The 15,655-nt window shown below is 37.9% G+C and overlaps 1 protein-coding gene across 2 annotated transcripts in view; it reads right to left on the reverse strand.

Moving 5' to 3' along the window:
• LOC127435262 (adiponectin receptor protein 2-like) overlaps positions 1-11,944 on the reverse strand; it is a 46,083-nt gene extending 34,139 nt beyond the window's left edge. Inside the window, exons 1-2 of one of the 2 annotated variants that reach the window (XM_051688569.1) lie at positions 11,843-11,897; positions 10,728-10,779 (exon numbers count right to left, since the gene is read on the reverse strand). The gene's annotated coding sequence lies outside the window, so the exon portion shown is untranslated. Of the gene's footprint in view, positions 1-10,727; positions 10,780-11,842 lie in introns of both variants that reach the window. The other variant, XM_051688570.1, reaches the window with a different exon arrangement.
• Between the last annotated feature and the right edge of the window lie 3,711 nt (positions 11,945-15,655).

Consider the following 15,655-nt stretch of genomic DNA (forward strand, 5'->3'; position numbering starts at 1 on the left):
GATTTAGTTTGTGCGATGTCATTGGCGACAGTGTTTGTTATGCAGTGTTGGGGGTAATGCGCTAAAAGTAATGCGCATTATGTAATCAGATTACTTTTTGAGTAATGAGTAAATTAACGCAATATTTTTTATTTTAGACCTTAAAATCAGAGTTACTTTTTAAATAAAGTAACGCGTTGCTTTTGTACACCTCTACTGTCCCTGTATTGCAAGAAATCAGGAGTAAAAGTGTGCAAACTTTGGGGAAGAGACGTAGTGTATGATTGGCATTGTTGTTCTATAGTGTGTGAGTCACTTCTATTTAAATGAATGGGAGAAATTGGAACACCCAACCAAGAAGCTCTAGCACCCAACAGTCAAAGGATGTAGAAAGGAAGTTCCGCCTTGCAGGTAAAAGAGCCAATCACTTTTTAGATACAGACATCACCTGTCAATCAACTCGCTAACGTGCATGCACATTTCGTGTTTTAGAGTGATATGAGGTCAACATTCGGTTGAGTGAAATGCAGTTGATTCATGTGTTAACACACACTGCATTAAAAAAAAATAATAATAATAATTTCAGTAAATGCATTTAGGCAGAGGGATTATAAGACTAGTCTTCCACTGGACACAACATGATACAAAGGGTGAAATACTCGTTCAATTCACTGACTTGTGCAGCCGAACTGCTCCGTGTTAGCGCTCACTGTAACAGGTAGAATAGGATGAGAAAAGCTGAATCTGGATCAGTGACTCCAAGCAAAGTTTTACAACGATTGTGTTACGCAGAGAAAATGTCTTAGTTTCTAAAAATATTTTAAATTTTTGTTTTATAATAAAAAAGTAGTTTGATTCATGAAACAAACATTTCTCGTTTTTCTCCCCAATTTGGAATGCCCAATACCCAATGCGCTCTAAGTCCTCATGGTGGCATAGTGACTCGCCTCAATCCGGGTGGCGGAGGACGAATCTCAGTTGCCTCCGCGTCTGAGACCGTCAGTCCACGCATCTTATCATGTGGCTTGTTGAACACGTTACCGTGGAGACATAGCGCATGGATGCCCATGCTATTCTCTGTGGCATCCACGCACAACTCACCACGTGCCCCACCGAGAGTGAACCATATTATAGCGACCACGAGGAGGTTACCCCATGTGACTCTACCATCCCTAGCAACAGGGCCAATTTGGTTGCTTAGGAGACCTGGCTGGAGTCACCCAGCACGCCCTGGATTTGAACTCTAAACTCCAGGGGTGGTAGTCAGTATCTCTATCCGCTGAGCTACCCAGGCCCCGAATCAAACCAGTTTTATGACATTTGGGTAGCATTATAAACGATTCCATTTCAAGTTGTATCAACATGCACCTCTGAAGTTGCGGCATCTGTACGCACTGTGGATCAACTCAAATCAAGTGTGTACTGAGATGGCTTAAGTGAAAAATATTCATTTATTCATCAGACTTATTCCTTGAACATGTTAGGCTGGCATTCCCAACTGAATTTTATCCTGACTTTTGAAAAACATCTCAAGTTGACTCTGACATTGTCGATGGGCACCGCATATGATGACATAACTTGATGCAGGTTCAAATGTTGGACTTTGCTGCTTTTGGTAAGACAGTGGTTATTCTTCATTATTCATATTGGCTACCATGTTGATGGAAAAACAAATCATCCATATTCGTGTTATTGATTCTTTATTATAAATATGACGTGAAGACCTACTTTCTAAATATCTGTTTGTTTAGTATGCTGTTTTGACATGAGTGTTTTACAGTAGCTAGCATGACCTGTAATGTCTCTTGTATGGAATGTATGACTTATTTGTATGGAATATGCATAGCATAGCATAGCAGAAGAGAAAGTGGCTGTGAGAAAAGTTACACTTTACTTTCCATAAAAAATGATGTTATAATTAAGTTACTTTAAGGAGTAACGCAATATTCTAACGAGTTACTTTTAAAAGTAACGTTACCCAACACTGTTGTTATTGTCTTCCCATCTGTTGCTTTTCTTGTGGTAAGGCACTTTTTTGCAGAACGATTCAGCTAAAGTGGTTTTGTGCTGGTACCTTGGCTGGTTTATGCCTGTCGTGGACAGCTGACTCCCAAAGCTTTTCATATTCTTCATATTCTGTGCGATGGTTAGTTTGCAGATAGTGAAAAGTTAGTTGTCGAACTGTCTTTAACGGCAACCGATTTCCGACATAAATTGCAGATTGCCGTCTTAACACCTCCATGCGAGTGAGGATGACCCACGTCTAGCAATTAAATCTAACGACGTAGATTGCGAGGCTGGTGGTGTCAGTATTTTGTCTCCTGGCTCTGTTTGTTCACTCATTTTTAGGCAGCTACACTAGCTTAACTTGTGGTGCGGTGACCATGTACGCCTATACTAGCACACTGCATTCTAATAGGCTACAACACGCAGTGAAAGCGTGCTCTCTCAATGCGCACGCACAGTAGTCTATCCTACTAGGCTACATCACGCAGTGAATGCGTGGACTCTCGTGGCATGTTTTTGATTGGTTTTTGCAAAGTAAGTAACATACTCGATAATGTCAGCTCACACATCATTAAAACAACAATTAAGATATTATTGTCTTGTCTTACAACACAATGCCAGTATTTCCCACACTCTGTGATGCCATGACAGGAGCTGCGCATCTTTTGCGACATGAGCAATTGGTTTATGCGATCGGACAAATTACCAATCACCGATCGAGTCATAAGATGTGAACATCAGCTGATCGGAGCATCCCTACTTTTGATGCACTTTTGAAGCCTACTAGTACCGAATAACCACGTTTAAAAGTGATTGAGAAATAACTCAACTGGTTTGCTGTTGTCCTTAGATTTCAAGAAGTTAATGGCTCAATATGCTTTCTATAAATGGTGTTAGAATTCAATGAAACTACAGAAAACTTTTAGTAAATCCTGTTTTACAATCAGGTGATTTAGTAACATTTTCATATTTGTAGATAGGATGGATTTTTCATGCAAGAACTGAAAAGGCCTTAAACCCCCCAAAAAAATAAAAAAAATGCAATGCCGTGATCCAGACTGCTAAGATCCACATTGGGACGTGGAAGGTTGCCATAATCAAATGAAGCCAACCCCTGAGGTTGTGCCAGAGTATATTCACACCACACAAGGGCTCTTGAGTTTAAAAGGTTTACATGAGGTCCAGTGTCGCTAAATATCTAAACGTCCGCCAAAGACCTCATGTGATGCCCAAAGCTTTACCATTATATTTTCAAAGTGAACGTTTTAACAAGGCTAATCAGGATCTCTTAGCAATCTCCTATCAAATTATGAGTTATTATGCCACATCTGACCAATAACTGAAATCATCTCTCTCTCCTTCAAATGCTCTGCCCCTCTGAAGAGTTTAATTCGAGTTGGTATCAGCTGCAAGCCTTAAGCAGTCTGCCAAATTTTGTAGCAGTGAGTGGCTTCACAGCCACAGCTGCGAAACAGACAGCATCCATCTGCTCAGAGTTTCACTCCTTTTGTAAATGAAAAGTGGGAGCACAGCTATGTGTCCACAAGCCAGGAAATCCGATTCCACTAGAAATTTTAATTGCATGATGATCTGTGTCCAATTTGGCAAAAATATGCTGGTGCCCTCTTTCAGAAGGGTTGCTGGTCAAATTTGGCCCACATCATCTCAAGTACAGCGCTCTCTGATGTCACACCAAACAAATGCTTTGGTATAATGTTACACAAGAAGAGTGTGAACACACACTCAAGAGGAAACTGACCCATCTTGTTCCCTTGGCCTGCTGTGCACGGTGTGTAGTGCCTGACCAGGAAACCGATACAAACAGACTGAATGTCCCCCTACATTAATCCAGAGGGAGGGGACGGACCCCTCAGCTAATTATCAGCTCAGCCATTATGTTCACTATAAACAAATGTCTAATTGTGTTCAAAGGTTCTCGCACCCTTTGACCAATATGACCTATTTCATTTTCAATGCAAACCTACGGCTGGTAAGTGTTAAACAACACTATTTTTAATTCCACAGACGTACAGGTCGTATTTAACTACATTCACACCAATACGCGGAAAACCAGCTGTTTTTTTTTTTATCCCCTTTTTTCTCCCAATTTGGAATGCCCAATTCCCACTACTTAGTAGGTCCTTGTGGTGGCGCCGTTACTCACCTCAATCTGGGAGGCAGAGAACAAGTCTCAGTTGCCTCTGCTTAGGGCTGCACAGTTTACAGGTACTCACGCAGTATCGCGATACCAAAAAAAATGTAAACTTTACAATATCATCTTGTTGCTAATTTCGGTACTATATTAAAGTATGCTGTCATTAGCAAAACTATATGAGATGTGACAGTTGAGATGAAATCTATGACAAATTGAATATAAAATAAAAAACCTCTGGATATGGCCAAATGTGATCATTAAACAGCAGAAGGCTGTAATTAAATAATATACAGTCACAAGCGCTGCACGCTACAGAATGAACAAGAGGTGCCACTCTGTTCATCTGCATCACACATACACGGGCGCACGCATGCGCACAAACTCAAAACATGCTACTGGTTCTTAATTTTCATGCAGTGTGTTTATAGTATAAATGGCTGTTAACACTTAAAAGAACTCCTCCGGTGCAGCTCTGAGATTTCAGCTCAACAGCCAGGATAGGATTATCCTGTATGTATGTATCATAGGCTGTAGGCTGTATGTATCAATTTGATTAAACACCATTTGATCATGACATTTAATTAAAACAGTTAACATGGAATCCAGAAAAATGAAAATGAAAAACGCATAATTTGCATCTGTGAGACTTTATGCAGTTCTTTTAAGCAAGTAATTTTTTGTGTATTTTCATACAGAAATCGGAGGCTTTTTATTTGTTGATTATAGTATCGATACCGAGGTACCAGGGCTGGTATCGTACCGAAGCCAAAATTTTGGTATCGGAGCAACCCTACCTCCGCTTCTGAGAGTGTCAACCCGTGCATCTTTTGGCTCACTGTGCATGACACCGCGGAGACTCACAGCATGTGGAGGCTCGTGCTACTCTCCATGATCCACACACAACTTACCACGCGCCCCATTGAGAGTGAGAACCACTAATCGTGACCACGAGGAGGTTACCCCATGTGACTCAACCCTCCCTAGCAACCGGGACAATTTGGTTGCTTAGGAGACCTGGCTGGAGTCACTCAGCACACCCTGGATTCGAACTCGCAACTCCAGGGGTAGTAGTCAGTGTCAATACTTGCTGAGCTACCCAGCTTTTTTCTTCCTGCAGAACAGATTCAACAATCAACTGAGACCTCAGTCAGCAAAAGAGTTTACCAGGGAGAACACAGAATGGGAAAAAAGGACATGGCATTTGAAATTGATTTTCTTTTTTCCACCCAGCTGATTTTTCTGTGTTTTCATCTCTAAATTGTTGCAGCTAAAGTGTTTGTCAGCAATTCCGTAACCCTAGAAAGAAGTTTCAAACCAAATTCTGGAGTGAAAGCACACCTGAGAAAGAATGTCACTGATCGGTGACACTAGACATCCTGCTCTACAATACCAAATTCCACCTATTTGCTCCGGCGTGCCTTCTCCAAAACTTAACCAGGCCCGACTTCATCCATTGATACTGCTCTGGCTTTCGTAAAGTTCTCTCGCAGTGGAAAGGGAGCACTTAATGAGGCCAATAGACAGGTGCAAAGGGAGAAGTAATCAGAGTAAATCAGACTGGAATTACACCAAGTGTGTACATTAGAGTGTCCATATGAAGTGGTCTCCCTGCTCAGGGAACAAAGACCACTTGACCTTAGTTGCACCTTACGGCATCAGACGTTGTTCAAGAGGTAAGTGTGGGGAAGAAGGAAATGAGTCATAGTGCACAGTAATTTGCTAAGGGAAGAGATCGATATGACAGAAACACACACAGGCTACAACACTCCAACACAGATGGACAGATAGACTAACACAAAGCTTTGAAGCCAAACGTGATGCTTACAATTGATTCTTCTCCATCACATGTGCTAACTTTGATGACTGACAAAAATAGGACTGACAAATGCTTGCATTACACCTGACACGTGAAATGCTAGACTGGATCCACCTCTCAGTTTACAGAAAGTCGCACACATGCAAATTCAAAGCAGAAGTATGAGCCGTGGAATTGTAGCATATAGCCAAGCTTTTGATTTCTGGCTGCAGCTGAACCTCAGGAACGCCACAACGCTTTGACAATGCAGTGAATCACACATAAGATGATGACATGCATTTGACTCAGTCAGATTCTGTGTAGAGACTGTTTCAGAGAATTGCATTATGTTAAAACTATTTAACAAATGATTTGTATTTAACAAAGTCCATCAATTCTTATTAACAAAACAGTTTAACAGTACACTGACTATGTTCACAGGGACACCAGAAAGTGGGTTATGGGGAGTAAAAAGCGTTCCCTGTATAAGCAGCATACTCTTTACTCCCGTATACATGCGAATCGATCAGTAAGCAGCCTTCTCCACAGCAACGTCACTTCACTTCACTTGTTTAATAACAAACGTAGTATCCGAGGAAGACTTCACCATTTTATTCTCTGTTGCTTCACTTTTTTTCCAGATATTCCAGAGTTGTAGCTGTGTTTGTTTCCTTAACTTTCCGTCGTGATATGCTGCGGAAATGTGCTGATGTTTGTTATCCGTTCTGTTCACGCACATGCGCAATCTTCAAAAATCTGTAAGAACAGTGCTTATGTGTTTACAAGGCCACATTAAGCCGCATTCTCCAGTAGAAACCTAGGTGTGTTAAACCACTTTCTCTTAATCCCTTAAATGGCATAAGGAATTTAGTGTTCTCATTACATGAAATTTCAGAATGCTGCTTTCTGCAAAAACCTTGGAATAAACGGTTTTCTTAAGTGCATGTGTAAACATGGTCATTCTTCTAAAATCTAGTCATTGACTATTCAATGCAATATCAAGGTGTTCGTGACTACTGGATATATGTGACTATAGGAGGTTGCACTTACAAAGAGCAATTTCTAGCCAAAATTTTGTAATAATAAACTTTTATAACTTAATACTTGTATTTTTTAGATGTAAAGTTGTTTAAAGCTGTAAAGTAGTTTCCATCATAATGACCTTACAGGTTGTCTTAAGCATAATTATTAAATTTATAATAATACAAATAGAATTATAATACAAATACAGTTAAATAAAAAAAATTATAACATTAATATGATTATTTTAAATTCAATTTTCATCTATAATACATTTTTATAAACAATGGTTTAATACAAATTATTAGTGTTAGACCGATACATCGACCAGGCCGATTAATCAGCCGATATTTAGCCATTTTCCACTTATCGGCATCGGCTGATAACCGTGTTCACTTAGCTGAATAACAGAAGTGTTTACTTTCCCTTATTCTCTTCAAGAGTCGATCTAACTGGAACTAACTTGACAATCTCCTCTTGAGATGCATAACTACATGACCACACTTGATTTTCCTGAGGATTGCAGACCAAAGGAAATATGCATATAACAAAGAAAAATAGAGAATGGAGAAACCCAAATAAAAGCAGTTGCTGGAGCCAGTCATTGGGTGTGTGGGCCATGTGACTGACTAAGAGAGCCAGCAAAGTGATAAGAGGTACCTTTTTGTGCCGTTCGTCAGTTATGAGACCACTGATCTACTTCTATCAAAGAGGAAGAGGCCCTTTATGGGAGGGTTACAAAGGGGAATCCAACTGCTAACCCATATAGAAGTACATGTGATAGACATCAGACCAAAATAGACATGCACATGTTATGATACTGAATTATAAAAAAAGTTACAAGACAAAGGTTAACCTGTCCTTCACACCCCACCGTGTGCCATGGACATACCAGTTTGTCAAATGCTCCATTTGCTTTGAGTAAACCAGTGTGGCCAAGGTCAAAATGAGCCCTTTGCCTAAACTATAAATTTGTCATAGTTTTTAAGAAGCTGTTGGTGTCAGAATGAATAGACTACAGCAAAATTACATGGATTACAGAGCAGCTTTCCAGTAGTCTACATTATCTACATAAACAGGATAAGCCACATAGGAGTCGTCGTCTTGGCAACGTCATCCCACCTTGCTCAGATTATGGGAAGTGAGGAATGACATGCCGATGTGCTGCACAGTACATCCAATTTTGGTTTTAAACCAAGTTCGCCCTCATTCCTTCAACAACCAGAGACCAAACTAAATCGACAAAGACTCTATAAATGGACTGTGTTTCATCAACCGTACAGTCAACCATGCTTTTCAGGAGTTGAGCAGTAACCTTGTCATTTGCAAGATGTTTGCTTCGCCACTTCATTATAAGGTGCCTTCCCCCACTGCAGCTCAAAATCAGTGGTCCAAAACTACTGCTGACGTTGTAACCCTGACTGGTTCTGTTCTACACTCTCTTAACTGTGTTTATAGGCTCAATTGTGCACTCTGTTAAAAGCATATCTTTCCCATTCTTATCAATGACATGGTCTGCACTGGAAGTGTCCGGTGTGGTGCGGCGTGTCGCTCCGACAGTTAACGGATGCCTCGTTCTAATGCTGACACACTGCATAGCTACTCCTGTGACTTTATTACTCGAGCTCCCAGGTGATTGATCCGTGATGTCCAATTTCAATGTAATGTTATGTTTAATCAACAGCATTTGTGGCATAATATTGATTACCACAAAAAATGATTTTGACTTGTCCCTCCTTTCATTTTTTTTTGCCAATGTGTGAACGGCTCATAACACAACTTAAAAAATGAGCCCTTCCTGGACTTCCTATGTTGCCTATTAAAGCCTGTAGACTGATTTTCATGTGAAGGGAGCGGGTCAGTTTTACCGGGAAAATCCAAAGGATGTGACGTTTATGCGTGCTCCCGAGAGCCTCGCCTCAGTGCTTCTCTTCCGCTATTCAACAGCGACAACAAACTTCAACACTAGGTAATGTTATCTTAGAGATGGAATCCAGCAAACGTCCAGCTCCCAGCACAACACCGACTCCTACACAAACTCAGAGCCAAAAAAAACAAAAAAAAACATTTATCTACTGAATCCCATCTGGCTAAGCGGAAACGTGATCATGGTCGAGCGAAAACTAGAGCAAACATAGGCAGGGCATTTGATTCCTGGAGGGACCTTCTTTCGGTTTTAGGGATCAAAACCAACCCTGAATTGGCATTCTTCTTATTGGACAGGTAAGGTTACATAACTGCAAAGCATGTGAAATATAGTGCCATAAGGATCGATCTGTGTAATTTTAGCTAACTTGATCTTGCCTGCACAGTAACTGGCATAAACAATGGTAAACTACAATAACACATGAAATGAATGCTAGACAATGTTCAAAATAATGCAAAAGCTCCATTCATTAGTGTAACATAACTTGGTTATACAGAAAATATATACATTCTATTATTATAAAACAACAGCGCATCGATATATCAAAATGACAGTTGTGATGGAATCACATCAATATTGAACTGTGTCAATATATTTATAATGTACAGTCTATTTTATAAACAGCTACTGTCATCATCCACCAAATTTAGCTAACAGCTATTGATAAAGCTGGCTAGCTAGCTAACGCCGACATTGACTGCATTTATATGATAGCCTATGTATCATGCAAAGAAAAGTGATTACTTTAAACTACAGTCTCGCATAGTCAGACCTATTCCACACTTTGTTTTAGCCCTGTTCCAACACTGGAGAGTTCAATATAATATGCAGTCTCAAAGTTTGTAGTAAAACAATCATAACTGTGTCATTTTAATTATGCTACCTCATCTGTCAGCATGATGCCAGTGAATCACGTTCAGTCTCTTTGTACGTTACATCATTGTTTAGGCCGATGCCCTAAGGAGTGTGTGCGTGAGCACGAGCGCGAGCAACAGGTAGCTGGCTGCAGTTCACTTAACGGCCACAGGTGTCATTAATAACAAGGGTTTTTGAATCTTACATACTGCACCTTTAAAAAAGCAAAAATGGAGGTTACTGTGAGGCACTTACAATGGGCATGAATGGGGCCAATTTTTGGAGGGTTTAAAAGGCAGAAATGTGAAGCTTATAATTATATAAATGCACTTACATTAATTCTTCTGTTAAAATTCGCTGCGAGTTGTTTAAATCATAATTTTTACAGTCATTTTAGGGTGTGTTGACGTTACATCGTCATGGCAACAAAGTTGTAAAATTGGCTATAACTTTACACAGAAAAGGTTAGCAAGCAATTTTATCACACTAAAATAATGCTAACACACATATTGTTAATGTCTTGTGGCTATACTTTTGAAATAGTGAGTAATTTAATGTTTATGGATTGGCCCCATTAACTTCCATTGTAAGTGTCTCACTGTGACCCAGATTTTTGCTTCTTTTTTAAAAAAAAAAAAGGAGGGACGAGTCGAAATTGTATTTTGTGGTAATCAATATAATGCCACAAATGCTATCGAAAGCAAGTGAATCGGAATAGAATTGGGAAATCTGTATCAATACCCCGCCTTACTGTTTTGAGATGTGGTTAATTGCAATCAAACGTGATAGAAAGTTATTACATTTTGATGAAAGATTCACTTTACAATAATGTGCAATGAATCACTCACAATAAGTGTAAATAAGGTCAATATCGATTTCATGTTTACTTTAATGCTAAAGAAAGGTTATCTACACTGATTGCTTAATGAAAAGCAAGGACTTACTTGAAGTCCATTTGAAATGACAAGTGTTTGGTCTAAGAAGCTTACCTGGTGGCAGCCAGCTGTCAAGCTCCATTTAGCTGTAGCAGATGGTGATAAACTGTTTAGGGGCCCAAACAACAAGTGAAATGGTGGGAAAGAGAGACACACCATCATATTTATCCTCAAGTTCAGCTATGTGCAGTCATTAAGAGCCGCATGCTTTGAGGGTGGAGGTGCCAGTTTTGTGAAATAACAAGAACTACTAGAACTAGCTTTAGGCAGAAGTCCAGTCCCATGATAACCAATTTACTTCAAGATGATGAGCTGTCTTCGAACACAAAAAGTGTGCCACATTGCCTTTTCTTAACACTACAAAAAAGAGATAGTAAGGCAGATGCATATGAAATAACAAGCTGCCTGCTGGATTGATTAGGCAGCCAAGTAAATCAGAAACAACTAAAAATAAATTCTCTTTCAAAAGATTTCAAAAAAATTAGAAGCGCCCTATGTATTCATGAGGGGCATTTTTACTGTCATACAGATAAAGTAGGACACAATCCCTGTGGTGATGACAAGTTGATTTCAAATGCCAGGAAACACAAAACATTAGTTTCCACTAATGTCAATCACCATTTGACCTCTAACAGATCATTTATATCTAAAATGATGCTGGTTTGTTTACAACCCAACCAAACATCCTATACTAGTGTCATCTCTCTTTTTACATTTAAATGTGTGAAACTGGACGTGAACTATTGATTAGAGAAACCTGGGGGGGGAAGTATGTCAAGGGGATGAAAACAAAAAACAAAAGACAAAAGCCCCCATTAGTGGTCACACTAGCCTCTCAAAGACTGACAAAAACAAGTCTTAAAGTGAATAATACACAGGGTTTACAAACTACACTCGTCTCTTTGATGTCCAAGTAGCAGTAAAGGGTCTTTACAAGCCTTTAGACACATCCACAACAAAATCCAGGTGTTTTAAATGATTTAAAATCGAATTCTCGTTATGAAAGAGTTGGAAACAACAGCTAAATCTTAGCGACTGAGCTAGTCCGCTAGCAATACTGACACAAACAACTTAATTAGCTACGAAATTCAGAGAGTTTATCGTCAGAGACGCAATATAACACAGTCTGACGACTCCATGTACGTGTCGGGTGATGGGTTTTTAGTTACCTTTGAGAGTAAGTGGCGAGCGGTTGTCCTTCAACAGTGTGTTTTTCTCGTAGTGCTGGAGATCCAGTGGACTGACTTGTCTGACTCGGATGGCTGGATTTTCTGGATGTCGTTGCGTTTCTATGTGACGCCCCTCGCGTGAGGCCAAAGCGGCCAATCAGAATACTCAGATGAGAGCAGGTGATCGGTTTCAGGAAAACGGGTTTGTCGGGATTTGTAGTTCGGGTGGGACTTGTTCGTTTTGTTTGATGTTTTTGTTCGCCGTCGCAATGTAGTTTACTAAGTAAAAACGAAATATAATTAGTTTTATCTAAATTTATGAATTTACATGGTGAAACTTTACAAGGTTGTATTTGTTAACATTAGTGCAATAGATAACATGAATTAACAATGAACACTACCTTTACCGCATTTATTAATTTTGGCAAATATTGATTGCATAAGTTGTTTCAAGTTTTATATACTAACATTAGTTAATGCATTATAAACTAACAATGAACCATGGTATATTTATAAAGTAGCTAAATGCTGTAAAAAGTGTTCATTAATGCATTAACTAAATGTTCATGTATACAACCTTATTGTAAAGTGTTACCATTTAAATTGATTACCTAAAAGTTTATTTATATTTTTCTAAAATGTATATATTTTATTTATTTTTATTTATATTTGATCTCATAACTTTTGTTAATTTTTCAAAAAACATCTCTTCACCCCATCTAATTTGGATCTTGACTGTCATATGCCTGTAATGAAACCAGTTGCAGAGATTAAAATATGTTCAGTACAAAAATAATTTTTGCTATACAGTGACTTTTCAGCCAGATTGGTTCAGATATGATATCAGTGCCAAAGGCTACAGTTTTGCAATGTTGCAAAGGGGTTGCAAAACTAGGGTAGGCAGCTTGATTTAGTAATAGTCTCATCAACTGCAAAGGTTAAAGATCATTGTGAATTTGTAACTAAGTGCTGAACACCACCAAACCGAACCACCACCAAACCGAGTATGAAGTCTGTAGATGTTTCAACATTGCAGTTCAGTTTGACATCACTTACCATTTTCATGTTAACAATAAAAAAATAAATATATATATATATATATATATATATATATATATATATATATATATATATATATATATATATATATATATATTTTGCTTTTGATATTTTTCAGTTTAAAACTATATATATATATATATATATATATATCTGTGTGGTCATATTTGCTTGCTGTGGTTTGAGACCTATATGAGCTTTCACATGACTTTCCAATTTGACCAAACAGACCAAATGGGAGACCACAGAACAACAGAAATAAAGTAATGTGGATTTGGAACAACATGAGAGTGAATAAATGATGACAGAATTTCCATTTTGGGGTGAACTGCAGGTTTTGTGTAATGTAGCTCTTGCCCAACATTGAATGAAGTTGACAGTCTTCCAAACAGGAAAAAAACCCACTCACAAAACTGATGTTAGCTGAGGGCATCCAGACAGCACCCCACCTATCAATACTTACAGTCCTTGGTACTGAGCCAAATGCAGTGGAACTCTCCCAACCTGAATACGGTTCGCACAGTACATGCAGTTTTGTGCCAGTGTCTACTAATTGCATAACAAAACCACTGAGCTGATCTACTAATCATGCGGTGAGAAACGCAGATACTAACTGCACAGAAACTAGCCCAGACCAGTGAAAAAGAGGGTGTGAACCAAGTAGTTCCAATCTGAATTTAGCTGTTCTGTTTGGTAAGCTTTATACAAAGGTAAAAGCAGCCCCACCCAAATGCATTAAACTAAGAGAAACTATATAATACAGAGACCTGGGTAACACTTTCATTAATAAGTCTTTATCAAAACATTATATACATTATGCCTAATGCTTTCAGTAGTTTACATTCAAATATAAATCTATAGAAATCAAAATCTTGATTAAAGAGTATTTTAATGCACACGTAATATCATCTGCTGAGCATTGTAATGCTTATAATAATTTGTGTTATTAATGTTATTAATAGAAATTAGTAGAAACTGTTGCCTTGACATGTATTTGTGATGTAAGCTTTTCTGAAATGCCTTTCTTGAATCTATAAATGTGTCCACCTAAAATTAAGCTATACATTTATGACAAAACCTTAAAAAAACATGTTTGACCATAAAGTTTGCAGTCTAAAATTAATTTACAACCCATAGATAGTGTATAATGTGTTATGTATAATATGATAAACAGTTAAAGATTGTATTTAAATTTCAACTAAGGTGAAATATACAGGTCATGCTCCACTACCAAAATACTTAGTGTAAAGAAAAATCGGTAACACTTTACAAAATGTTGACATTAGTTATGGTACCTTATTGTACCTTAACCTTATATACCTAATCTACATTAGTTAACATAAACTAACAATAAACAATACCTTTACATCATTTATTAATCTTGATAAAATGTTAATTTCTACATACTTATACACTTTTTTTATGTTATAAGTTAACATAAGTTAATGCAATATGAACTAACAATAGTATCAAAATAATTTAACATTAACCAAGATTAATAAATGATATATAAAGTAATTGTTCATTTGTAAGTTCATGATATCTAATGCTTTTCCCTTTTCGGCAAAGTGTTACCAAAATATCCGTGACAATGAATAGGCTGAGTGAATCCTTAAAGGGATAGTTCACCCAAAAATTAAAATTCTCTCATCATTTACTCACCCTCATGCCATCTCAGCTCTGTAGGTCCTCACAATGCAGGTGAATGGGTACCAACATTTTTAAGCTCCAAAAGCACATAAAGTCAGCATAAAAGTAATCCATAAGACTCCAGTTGTTTGATCCATGTCTTCAAAAGCAATATGATAAGTGTGGTTGAGAAACAGATCAATATTTACTATATTATAGTCAATAGTCCTTTTTTTTCTATCAATCTCCACTTTCACATTCTTCTTCTTTTGTTTTTGGCAATTCACATTCTTCATGCATATCACCACCTACTGAGCAGGGAGGAGAATGCAAAGGAAAAAATTGAATTAATTTATCTGTTTCTCACCCACACCTATCATATCGCTTCTAAAGACATGAATTAAACCATTGGAGTCTTATGGATTACTTTTATGCTGCCTTTATGTGCTTTTTGCAGCTTCAAATTATTGGTACCCATTCACTTGCATTGTATGGACCAACAAAGCTAAGATATTCTTCTAAAAATCTTTGTTTGTGTTCAGCAGAAGAAAGAAAGTCATTTACTTCTGGGATGGCATGAGGGTGAGTAAATGATGAGAGGATTTTCATTTTTGAGTGCACTATGCCTTTAAGTCATAGGAACGGTTAATACTACTTTCATTGTCTTGACTTTTACACATTTATTATGCTTATTAGATTGTGCATAAATGTGCAATATATAACTCATTTATAATTATGATAAAATCAGTAAATGCACAAAGTTAACAGAACAAACACAGAGAGTGAAAGTGAATTAAAGCAGCTACGTTTGTAATAATAATCACTATTAATATTTTTAATATTACTGGTTTGAATGAGGGGAAAATACACACAACAAGCATATGATCACTGGGCAGCAAACATTTTGGACTGACATGTAACGTCATAGAAATTGTAGACATTTTTAAGTGTTATTTTCATATACAGTATGTCTTGACTGTTATTTACAATTGTAGTTTTCCTCCAAAACACTCGGAAATGAACAGAACATCTTTTGTCTTGTTCTAAGGCCTGACAGTGGAAAAGGTTGGTTATGATTGCCCATTTCATCCGGGGGCCAGTAATACCTCTGTTATTATATAAATC

The sequence above is a fragment of the Myxocyprinus asiaticus genome, chromosome 45 (assembly GCF_019703515.2).
Source record: "Myxocyprinus asiaticus isolate MX2 ecotype Aquarium Trade chromosome 45, UBuf_Myxa_2, whole genome shotgun sequence".
NCBI classification, from domain to species: Eukaryota; Metazoa; Chordata; class Actinopteri; order Cypriniformes; family Catostomidae; genus Myxocyprinus; species Myxocyprinus asiaticus.